General features: G+C 45.4%; 1 protein-coding gene across 1 annotated transcript in view; it reads right to left on the bottom strand.

Moving 5' to 3' along the window:
• The window catches only part of LOC113226697 (hemicentin-1-like), a 160,788-nt gene that overhangs the window by 41,248 nt on the left and 107,944 nt on the right, over positions 1-11,596 (bottom strand). The gene's annotated exons all lie outside the window — the stretch shown is intronic.

The raw sequence follows: 11,596 nt of genomic DNA, 5'->3' as shown, positions 1-11,596 counted from the left end.
TAGTTCTTTTACCTGTTATAACTTCGATATCCGATAAATCGGTATAATATCATCACCGGCACCTCTAGGTGTGGTATGCGTCTACGGCTGCATGTATCGCGTGAGCGGATAAGTTTAAATTACAAAACATACTAGCAACCTCTTTCGTGTTAAACTTCTCAATAATTGCTATTTCAATTTTATTTTATAAGTTCGTCCAGGGAAACACTGCCACCTTACCTATTTCTGCCGCCAAGCAGTAATGTGAGCTTTACTGCTTTTCAAGGGTAAGGGTGCTGGTGAAATTGCAGGCACATGGGACTTTTATAATTATGTTTCAGGGTAACGGGCGGAGTGGCAGTGCACCTCAGATATTTGCGATTTAAAGTTACGAGAGACATTGCAATTGTTATGGACGGACGTCTTGCTTATCACCAGGCAGATGACTCATGCAAGGCTGCAAAGTTGCTGAGTAAGCAAAGGAAGTGGTACAAAAATAGATTCCTGAGCGAAGCGAGGGTTTCAAGAAGGCACGCGACTCAAAGCAATTTTGTTGCCGAGCGTAACACATGACGTTTCACCTCTCTATAGCGAGGAAAATGGTAGATAAAACAAAAACAGTTTAACATTGACTTACAAATAAATGGACGACGGGTCTAATACAAAAACCACGAAAAAAATGTCCCAAGTCAACCTATTTAAACGTAGTGACATGTAAAGGAACATGAAAAAGCTAAAACGTTGAATCTAAATTGTAATGTCATCGCAGTACTGTCTAATTTTGCTTGCTTCGCTGTCAGTCGAACAAACGAAGACTAGAGCGTGAATGACGCTCTGCATACGATTTTAACGCCCTATAAGTTCAGACACTTTTTAGCGCGGACCCGACGTCCGTATAATTGTAAGTCAATGCAGTTAAAGCATAAAACTGATGTTTTTTAAACAAAAGAAAAAGTTTATCTTCGAGTGCGTTCTGAATTTACACCTCATCAATTTTTATTCTTGCTTGTACTTTTATTTTGTGTGATTAAGTGATTGTTGAAATTATTTTAGTTCTTCGATGAATTAGGATAATTTAATAGACACCATTAGTTGTCATGTTAATTTAATGTCAACAATAATAGGAATAAAATGTACCAACGGATCGTAGCTTCCTTCGCTTGCTTTGGTTTCAATACAAGCAATGCGTCAAACAACAACTTTGCAGCCTTACGTAACTAATAACTATTTCGCTGCTTTTTAAAATAAAATTCTTTATTTTATGAAATTGTACAAGAACGCAAATCGTACAATTACAAAACATTTTAAGACTTTGAAGGGTTCAACTACAAGAGCGTCAAAGTAATTTGATAAGGAAAATTAACGCTATTAACATTTAGCTTTTTCAAAACGGCTCTTACAAATGGTTCCAGAGTATCTAAATGAATATTTTAATTGAAGCGAGGTATTTCAACGCGAGCCTAGATTTTAGCAGTCGACTCTCGCGTTCATCAAACCACGCGAAGTAAATTAATATGAGTAAAATAAGAGCAAACGAAATTTGACACAGATCCGACATCGACAAGCGCCTGATGGCGACTGACGGGTCAGCGGACGGCAACTTGCAAATTTTGGGAAAAATGTCAATAACTTATAGAGCTTTAGTTGAAAACGAATATAAAGCAGGTGCTCTGTAGGACTTAAAAAGAAATATATCTGTGTAAAAAATATATTGTATCTAATTATTACATATTAAAAAATATATAATAATTAGTTTCAGAGTTTTACTTTAGCCTGTTTTCACGATTTTATATGATCGGATAAAGTACATCCTATCGTATAATACATTAGCACATTCTTTATACAACATCCTTAGGTATATCGTATATTTTTTGTAAAACCTTTATTGAATAGCAAATACCTGAACCATTTGATCTAGCAAAACAGTTTTTCCCGCTGGTGGCTCGCCTTAAAACCTTATATTCAAGGCTCCAAGGGTCTTATTGCATTTGGTTCACATCATTTTTACTATTCCTCTTCTTAGCGTGTAATCAAAGACATTTGGTTGGTTCTGTGTTTACCAACTGCACATTCTGTAGTGTCTATGATCTTATTCTATTCAAGCTGCAGGAGGCAGGATATTAGGTAGGCCTGTGCAGGTGCACAAGGTGGCGAGGAGGGTACCGTCCCCGTCGTGCCACGAGTGCAGCGCTGCGGATGATACCGCGCAGCACACCCTAGAGGTGTGCAGCCGGTGGGATGAGCAGCGCCGTACTCTGACGGGGACAATAGGGCAGGACCTCTCGCTACCGGGCGTGGTTGCCGCCATGCTCGGCAGGGAGGAGTCCTGGGAGGCAGTGGCCTCCTTTTGCGGAGAGGTTATGTGGCAAAAGGAGGCTGCGGAGCGGGTGCGCGAGGACGCGGCGGACGCGCACCCGCTTCGGCGCAGACGTACGGGGAGAAGGCGAAGGCAGTTCGCTGCTCGCCTGATCCCCTAGTGAGGCCAGTGGACTCTGGACAGGGACTCCGGAGCCTGCATTGCACGGCCTCAATCGTCTGGGGGGCGGGTCGGTGGACAACTGACCTGTCCTTCCATTGGCGCGGGAGCCCTGGCCCAAGGTAGGTAAGGCGGCCGGGCGGCGTTGTGGTGAATGTACACCGACCCCACGGCGCTGACTCAACCGGCGGGAGGTAAATCCGGGGGGGTTTTAGTGGGGTAGGCCCTCCAGTCTGGAGAGAGAGTCCCCACATAACCCCTGAGTCTCCCTGGGCTCAACGGTATATATTAAGATTTCCCTCCGTCAAAAAAAAAGGATGTTAGGTAGGCCAAGTACCAAAACCTAGTGTATTATTCCACAAGTGAACTTTCACCCTAAGGGCTACAGTTCGTTGTCAGTTTGTTTTCAATATCATCCCATAATTTTCTTTTGCGTTGGTTCCATAATTTTCAATTCTTGACAACTCAAGTTTGGACAAGTCTAAAAAGAACAATTACCATGAACGTAACTATGGAATCTGTAAAGGGCCCGAATTGTTAGTTTGTTTTAAAAAACAAATAAACGTAACTTAGATCCGATCCATTGTAACAATTGAGAGAACTTAAGAACTGGATTGAAAAAAGTTGTGGTAAATTCCAGAGCCATTTTGCAGAGAACACACCAGATGGAGGATAAAAAGAAATAAGAAAACGAAGAATTCATATCTCAAGATAATATATCGGCGAAAACATTATGTGATGAAAGCCCATTAGCGAAAAGAGAATACTAGAAGACTAAGCAAGTGATGCCGATGATAGTTTTCGCTGGAGCGATGGAGTTAGTAAAGATCTGAACACCATTTAAGCAGACGAAAGGCACAATGTGGAGAGAGATAAAAATAAATAGCGTTTTCTAGTATGGTAAACTAAGGCCCGCTTTGAGTAAGTTAGCTGGTTAAGTTATTTAAGAAAATAAAGAACAAACCCAGACTGACAGTGGGCGCCAACCAGTTCTGAAGAAGCATTTATTCGGTGATGAAATTTTCTTGAAGAAAAAAATTCTAGCTGAAGAGTTCCTTCAGGGAAGTTTGCCAGTTTTGAGGGGTAAGGTTACTGGGATAAACTACAAGTACATGGGACTTGTCCACTATATATCTCAAAATGACAATGTTTCTGACATATTTGCAATTTAAAGCTCTATAACTACTAGAATCGTGTCGATTACACAAGGTAACGAGGTGAGCAAGTCTTGCGACTTGCTCATCTCGTTACGTGATTTCATAAAAAAAAACTAAAAACGAAATTGTACAACAAAAAGTGTTGAGTTTATAGACGCAAATAAGTCACCTTTCAGTCTATCACAAAATGTGCAAAGTGAACAAAATGAAGTCATCAGTTCGGTACGAGAAAGAGAAGACGTAAAAATCCCCGGCTTATTAAAAATAAATCAAAAAGCAATAGTGCGATACACTTCCACTCAAACACAAAGCTGGAAGATAAAAAATAATCCTTGCGGAATAAAGTGAAAGCATTAGTTTTTATGGCGCCCATTTTGAGGATTTTGACAAGATTGCGTCGTTTGAAGCTTCGCCCAGCGTAAAACTTGTGTACAGACGAATTAATGCCTTTTTAAAGCAAAAGCTTAATTTTGATTTTCGAATGTCTTGAGGGATTTATATTTTTCACGATTTGATATCATAACAAAATAAATAAATTAAAGATTGTTTAACCTTTATTGAATGTCAGGATAATTCACCACCGTGACATTCAATAATTTTTTGTGATATTACTCCATTAGTTTGTTACAATTACACCAAACACTTCAAAAAAAATCCTTCCACCCGGCTACATTAGAGCTAGTGTCTTCTAGTAAACCGTGCCCAACGCAATGCCAAGTAAGCCACGGAATGAACCAGCAGTCCTTACATTTTTTTCTATGTGCTTATTGCAAATCTTTGTTTTGTCTTTTTAACGGCTTTTTTGCCGTATCACCATCTGTGAGAAGAAATAGATTTCTAAGAGAACAAATCGTTAGAAATCAAAATAAAGATTGTTTACATCGGAAGAATATCAAGATGAGATTTAGAAGCGAATTTAATCTAAATCCCCAAAAACAATCAAGGAATACCAACCGAGTCAAAACACAACCGACGTGAAGAAGACAGTTAAAGAGAAGTTTCACCGCGAGCGAAGCTAAGCTCAGTTAGCTTAGCTCACGTAGCTGTGGCATGTTTTCATACATCTCTACACACCGCGAATTAAGCTAACCAAGCTAACTGAACTATGTGGGTTAACTACCCAACGATCCCGCTAAGCCTTTCACCTCCATACGGAGAAAGACTAGCGTCCAGAGGCAGTACTTCATTAAGTGTGCTTCACTAAGTACAACACTACGTGAGCTAAGTTCAGCTCAGTTAGCTTAGCTCGCATAGTTTGTTGCATACTATGTGAGCTAAGTTAACTTAGCCTAGTTTTAGTCGCGGAATGGCTTCTCCTTCATGCAAACGCTCTGTATGCGGAGCTTGGCGAAACAAACTCAATGATATTTAGAAGCAACGACCTTTTTTTATGATACCCAGTGAGAGGACAAACTAGGCACGTGGTTGGTCTCCCCCGAATGGGTTCCCTCCTTGTCGTGGTGGCTCTAGTAGCCGTGGTGGATTTCATCCCACGGTGAAGCTAAAAGGAACCCACGGACCGGCCGACGGAGCTAGGCTGGCCCGAGAAGAATACCACGCGGGCTTGTCTTGGTCCAAGGCGAGCGGGCGCGCGCGGATGCATTCGAAGAGGAGGGTCGCGGGGGAAGAGACGTGTGACGTGTGACATGACCATGTGTCGTTGCAACTCGCCTTGTCCTCCGCGAACCTGGCGGGGCTGCACCGCTTAGGGTGTAGATGCAGTGACAGTGGGGCCGCGGGGGAAGAGACGTGTCGGTGTGTCGTTGCCGCTCGTCCTGTCCTCCGCGGCCGAATTTGGGCGATTGGCCCGTGCGGTGGGCGCTCCAAGGGACTCTCATCGGAGAGTCCACATGGATGCGTATAGGATGTTGTGGCGGAGCCTACCAATAGATCCGCCGCGGGGGCTGGGAGAGCATCCTCAGAACTTCACAGTTGAGGTGATGTTGTCCTGGCCTCCATGGCCCTTGGGTAGCGGACATGGGGGAATTCGTTGCCCAGCATGGAGGGGTCCGAGATGGAAAGCTCGTCTGGTGTTCGACGAGCCTTACATTTAGAGTCGGGGGACCGTTGTGTCTCTCTTGTCGGGGAGGAGGTGCGTTGGACGTGGCCAGCCGCTGGTGGAGGCGCGGACGAGCGATGGCATACCTGTGCTTACACCTGCAGCGGAGAGGAAGAACACGCCAGGGGTTAGGTGCGATCGCGCTGCTCCCCTTCAGGGTTCAGCACAGTCCCGCATAATAATAGATTCCCTCGGGTAATAAAAAAAGGCACGGGACTGGTGGTACTACACAACTATTGCAATGTCACTCATAGCTTTATATCGCAAAGGTTTGAGGGGCACTGACACTGCGCCAATCGCCCTGAGGGCTAAGTTGACAATTCTAAAGTGACTGTAATTTCACCCGCGTGGCGACCGCCCAGTTACCACGCTTTCACGTACATTAATGGCGAATCTGAGTTCTGTTTACTAGGCAACAACATTTAAATTCCACTGAATAATACAACCGCGTGGTCGCCGCGTAGACCAAAGATAAGCCAGCCTCGCCCGCCCGACGCTCATTTAAGTTAAAACGTAAAGGCTACATAAATAGAGCGTACTTTGCCATGACAGAAGCAATGCGATGAAATTCGTGTCGAATAGATGTGCCCTCACCCTTCAAAGCCGGAACGCAGTAATGCTCACATTGTCTCTCGAGTCTTCGATCTATCTCAAATTAATTCATAACTCCGTTGCTCAACAGTGAGCTTAAAAGTGACTGCGATTTAACAGAAATAATTTATAAATTAAGTGAAGACAATTACAAAGTTCCAACAATTATCGTGTTTCGAAGTAACTCTAACTTCTCTCTTAAATTTCTCTCGTAATGAAAACACTACCATTGTAAAAACTCGAATGCAAAATAATTTTGATTCTTTGTAGATTTAGAAGAAAAAAATCTGCGCAATAGTGAGCAGTAAGTAGGTAAGTATTGTAAAAATTTCTTCCTATGTGGCTTCGATATATTGTAGCTGTAGAGCTCCTTGTGAGAGTTCGAAGTTCGAAGGAAGTACTGCCAACTTACCTATTTCTGCCGCCAAGCAGTAATACTCACATTACTGCGTTCCTGTTTTGAAGAGTAGGAGCGCTGGTGAAATAACAGACACGTGGGACTTGTCAACTTATGTCTCGGAGTGACAGGCGCAGTGGCAGTGCCCCTCAAATCCTTGCGATTCAAACCTTTGAGTGGCACTGCTACTGTTAAGAACAGGCGTATCGCTTGCCACCAAGCGCGCGTCTTGTTTATCCCGCCTTGGTATCATAAAAAAAAGTACTTCAGTTGTTATTCTTAAAAGGACAACAGTAAAGTAAATTTATAATTCTCTATTTAAAATTTCAACAGTGAACTTACTAACTTTAAAATTAAACTTAATGTTTTTAACTAGGTATTCAAAACACAACCACTTGGGGTGATTTGCTCGTTCTTCTCAGGGGAATGTCTTATGCATACATTAGATATTTGGTATGGTAAAAAATACGATATCTAGGTATTTTATTAACATATTTTATAATAAAGTCATAATATCAATCATTCCTTGGTTGTGCCTCAAACACCTCAAAGGTAATCATGGTACCTGTAAAAAACTCGGAGCGTTGGTTTATTCAAAAAACAAATATACGCGATTTAATACCCAAAGAATACTTTTAATAACAATAAGTATAATTTGTTTATTGAGTTTTTATGTAAAATAACTTCACTAGTTTTGTTATGATCACAGATCACATTTCTTCCGTGGGATTATGAATGTAAAGATCGAACACACAGATAAACTTCGTTGACCCGGTGGGACTTGAATCCACGTTCATGCTGCACCGAAGCATTACTTTAATTATTATTATAATTATAACAAAACAAAGTTATTTCACAAAAAGTCTCAATAAATACATTTGATCGACATCTGCGCTAGTTGTAATGCCTGTAAAGGTATCGGCTGTGGTGAGGTTATTCAAAAATCTCTCACTAGATGTCACTAGCGACGACGAACGCCGATAATTCAGCACAGAGTTCTATAACAAAAGAATGTAGGAGAATTTTGACGACTCGGTAACTACACCCGTGGCTAAAACGGTTAGAGCAATGCTACAGTGCAGCATGGACGTGGGTTCAAGTCCTACCAGCAGCTTGATTTTTATTGCCTCTCCCGATCGGAAACTGTGTTTTTTCCGAGTTGAGGCACATAATTGCGATTCACAACTGGCCGATGGGAAACTTTTGACATTTCTAATCGGAACAATAGATGATTTAGCTCACAAATTAGAAAGATATAGTTGGAATCAGGTTCATGTCGCTCAGAAACCCATCTGATTTCGAGACGACCCGATAGGGTCGATTCCAATTTGAATCAAAATCAGGACGCAGGTCGACGAAGTTTTTCTGTGAGTTCGATCTTTATATTCATAATCAAGTATAATTTAGATAGAAATGTGTAAAATCATGAAAAAATTACCTGCAGAAGTATCTCTAAATATGCTTTAAAAAAGGTGGAGGTTCTCAATTCCACTGGAAGTTTTTTTTTGCACGTATGTTGCGCGATAACTCCGGCTAAAATTTGTAAAACGATTTTAATGATTCTTTTTGTTGGAAAGAGGGTACCTCAAAGGTGGTCCCATTTGAAGAAAAATATTCCTCCTTTAAGGGTGGCAAACTAGGAGATGAATGACTTTTGTGGTCGGTTTTTTAGTACTCTGTACTGAGATTATATAATACCAAATGACGGGACATACTTACCCTACCAAACCGGAATGCAGTAATGTTTAATTATTGCTTGGCGACAGCAATAGGTAAGGTACTTCCCTGGACAAACTCTTTTACAAGAAGCTCCACTGCTACTACATGAATATTGGTTCTGACTAACAGCGAGAATCATGTGACATTGAGCCAAGATTATTTTCGCCAACTTTCCTTTCATAACGAAGCTAACTTCTCGAAAATTTCTTAAATCTAATAATTCTCCCACAAAAGTGTTTACAATTTACACGACAAGAAATCTGTGGAAACAAGGACGATTAGGTTGTTTATCCAGCTGAAGTGAGTACGAGCACTGACAGGGTTTTGACCTCAGAACAATAAGTTTTGACTGTATAATTTTAAAGTTTTGCTCAGATCAGTTCTGGTCAAGTTAAGTAGTGATTTGTGCATTTTCCTAATTTTTGTAGTTTAATATTTTAATTACTTATCAATATTTATTTCGAAAACCATTGCAATTTTATGAAAATGTTTTAAGGGTTTCTTTAGTAACACCTTTACTTTACTAACACCATTATCTTATGGGCTATAGCCTGAAATAAATGATTTTATTATAATCTCAGTCCAAACTACCAAAAAAAAACCGACCTCAAAAGTCATTCATATTTATTCATACTTTGCCACCCATAGATGTGGAATATTTTCTTAAAATTTAAAAAAAAAGAACCATCATAAATCGATTCACAAATGCCGTTGATGAGTTGAGAGAATGAGTTATCGTGTAACATTCTCATTTTTCGGATTTAAATCGCGTATATTTGTTTTTTCGAACAGTTGTTTTGTTTGAAAAACAGTTTCTATTCTCTATGTGTAACAATCGCGAAAACCTAAGCACTCGATAAGTAGATGAATCTCGTTAAGTAACCTTTTATTTACTTATATCGACGGTGGAAATTTGTAGATGTACCTAATGAATTTTAAAATGTCACAATTATTATTTTGTCAAATTGTCACAAAAAAGTGACAATTTGCCAAAATAACCGTTGCGACATTTAAAATTTCCACTGTCGATATGCCCCAGACTATCGCAAACAGTGAAATTGTTCTATGTGTACATAACTTTCATTAAGGTTAGTAGTGCAAGTTAATCTAGGTGATACAAAGGGGCCCCCCGAAGGGGTTCCCGCCTTGTCGTGGTCGATTTCCTTCCACGGTGAAGCTAAGAGGAACCCACGGGGCTGGCCGATGGTGGTAGACTGGCCCGAGGAGGAGGGCGTTCCGCGCGGGACTCGATTGGTCAGCGGGACCGCGCGGATGCGCGAGGAGGAGGGTCGCGGGGGGAGAGACGTGTCGGTGTGTCGTTACCGCTCGTCCTGTCCTCCACGACCCTGGCGGGGCTGCACCGCTTTCAATGATGCAGTGGCGGCGGGGCCGCGGGGCCGCGGGGGAAGAGACGTGTCGGTGTGTCGTTGCCGCTCGTCCTATCCTCCGCGGCCGAACGTGGGCGGTTGGCCCGTGGTGGGCGCTCCAAGGGACTCTCTTCGGAGAGTCCGCGCGGAAGCGCGTTAGGTGTTGCGGCGGAGCCTGCCATCAGATCCGCCGCGGGGGCTGGGGGAGCAGCCACTGAACTTCACAGTTGAGTGGATGCTGTCCTGGCCCCCCATGGCCCCTGGGCAGCGGACCTCGGGGGAGTTCGTTGCCCAGCATAAAGGGGCCCGGGATAGAAGGCTCGTCTGGTGTTCGGCGAGCCTCACATTCGGAGTCGGGGGACCGATGTGTCTCCCATTTTTTTTTTTTTTTTTTTTTGTCGGGGGGAAATCTTTATGGATACCCCTGAGCCCAGGGAGACTCAGGGGTTATGTGGGGACTCTCCCTCCAGGCTGGAGGGCCTACCCCACTAAAACCCCCCCGGGTTTCCCTCTCGCCGGTTGAGTCGGCGCCGTGGGATCAGTGAACATTCACCACGACGCCGCCCGGCCGCCCTAGCTTACGCCAGGGCTCCCGCGCCAACGGAGGGGCGAGTCGGTTGTCCTCCGACCCGCCCCCCAGACGAGTGAGGCCGTGCAATGCAGACTCCGGAGTCCCTGTCCAGAGCCCGCTGGTCTCACTAGGGGATCAGGCGAGCAGCGAACTGCCTTCGCCTTCTCCCCGTACGTCTGCGCCGGAGCGGGTGCGCGTCTGCCGCGTCCTCGCGCACCCGCTCCGCGGCCTCCTTTTGCGACATAACCTCTGCGCAAAAGGAGGCCACCGCCTCCCAGGACTCCTCGCTATCGAGCATGGCGGCAACCACACTCGGCAGCGAGAGGTCCTGCCCTACAGTCCCCGTCAGAGTGCGGCGCTGCTCATCCCACCGGCTACACACCTCTAGGGTGTGCTGCGGGGTGTCATCTGCAGCGCCGCACTCGTGGCACGACGGGGACGGTTCCCTCCTCGCCACCTTGTGCAGGTAGTGACCGAAGCAGCCGTGCCCGGTCAGCACCTGCACAAGGTGGTACGACAGTGGCCCGTGGGACCGGTTTACCCACTCTACGAGGACAGGGCGGATCGCCTCTATGGTACGAGCGCCATAGGGGGGATCCGCCAAGCCCTCTTTCCACCGGTCCCGCATGCGCTGCGCCGCGAGGCGGCGCTCCCGCTCCACCTCTTGGGGAGCGGGTCGCTCGCCTCGGTCCCTCATTCCCCGCCGGTAGGTGCGGACCTCCGCCAGGACCTCGGCTTCGAGGTCCCACGGCGGAGTACTGGCGAGGACGCATGCGGCAGCGCAGGCCACCGTCCTGTACGCCCTGCACATTCGCAGGGCGACCAGCCTCTGGGGCCTTCTCAGCAGCGCCTTCGTCGCCGCTGATATGGCCCCACTCCAAATAGGAGCCCCGTATAAGGCCATACTCCGAGTCACCCCGGCGTATAGCCTTCTGCATGGGGCTCCCGGCCTCCCGAGGTTGGGCAGGAGCCTGCCCAACGCCGATGCGGCGCCCACTAAACCTCTACCCCTCCCGCCGAAGACGGCCATATCCGTCTTCGGCACGGCGACCTCGAGCCCCAGCAGTTGTATTCGGCGGACCACCATGTCCGCCGCTACTGAGGCTCTTCGGGCCTCCTCCTGGAAGGTGGTCCTCCGGACGGCCACCAGCGTGTCATCAGCGTACGCGATGACCGCCGTCCGGGGGAGCAGCGCGCCCCTCAGCACCCAATCGTACCCCAGGTTCCACAGTAGTGGTCCTAATACGGACCCCTGGGGTACTCCGCACCTCATTGGGCGC

This window comes from Hyposmocoma kahamanoa, unplaced genomic scaffold (genome assembly GCF_003589595.1).
Source record: "Hyposmocoma kahamanoa isolate Upper Pololo Valley unplaced genomic scaffold, ASM358959v1 192, whole genome shotgun sequence".
Classification (NCBI taxonomy): Eukaryota; Metazoa; Arthropoda; class Insecta; order Lepidoptera; family Cosmopterigidae; genus Hyposmocoma; species Hyposmocoma kahamanoa.
This window is presented reverse-complemented; position numbering and strand designations above follow the sequence as displayed.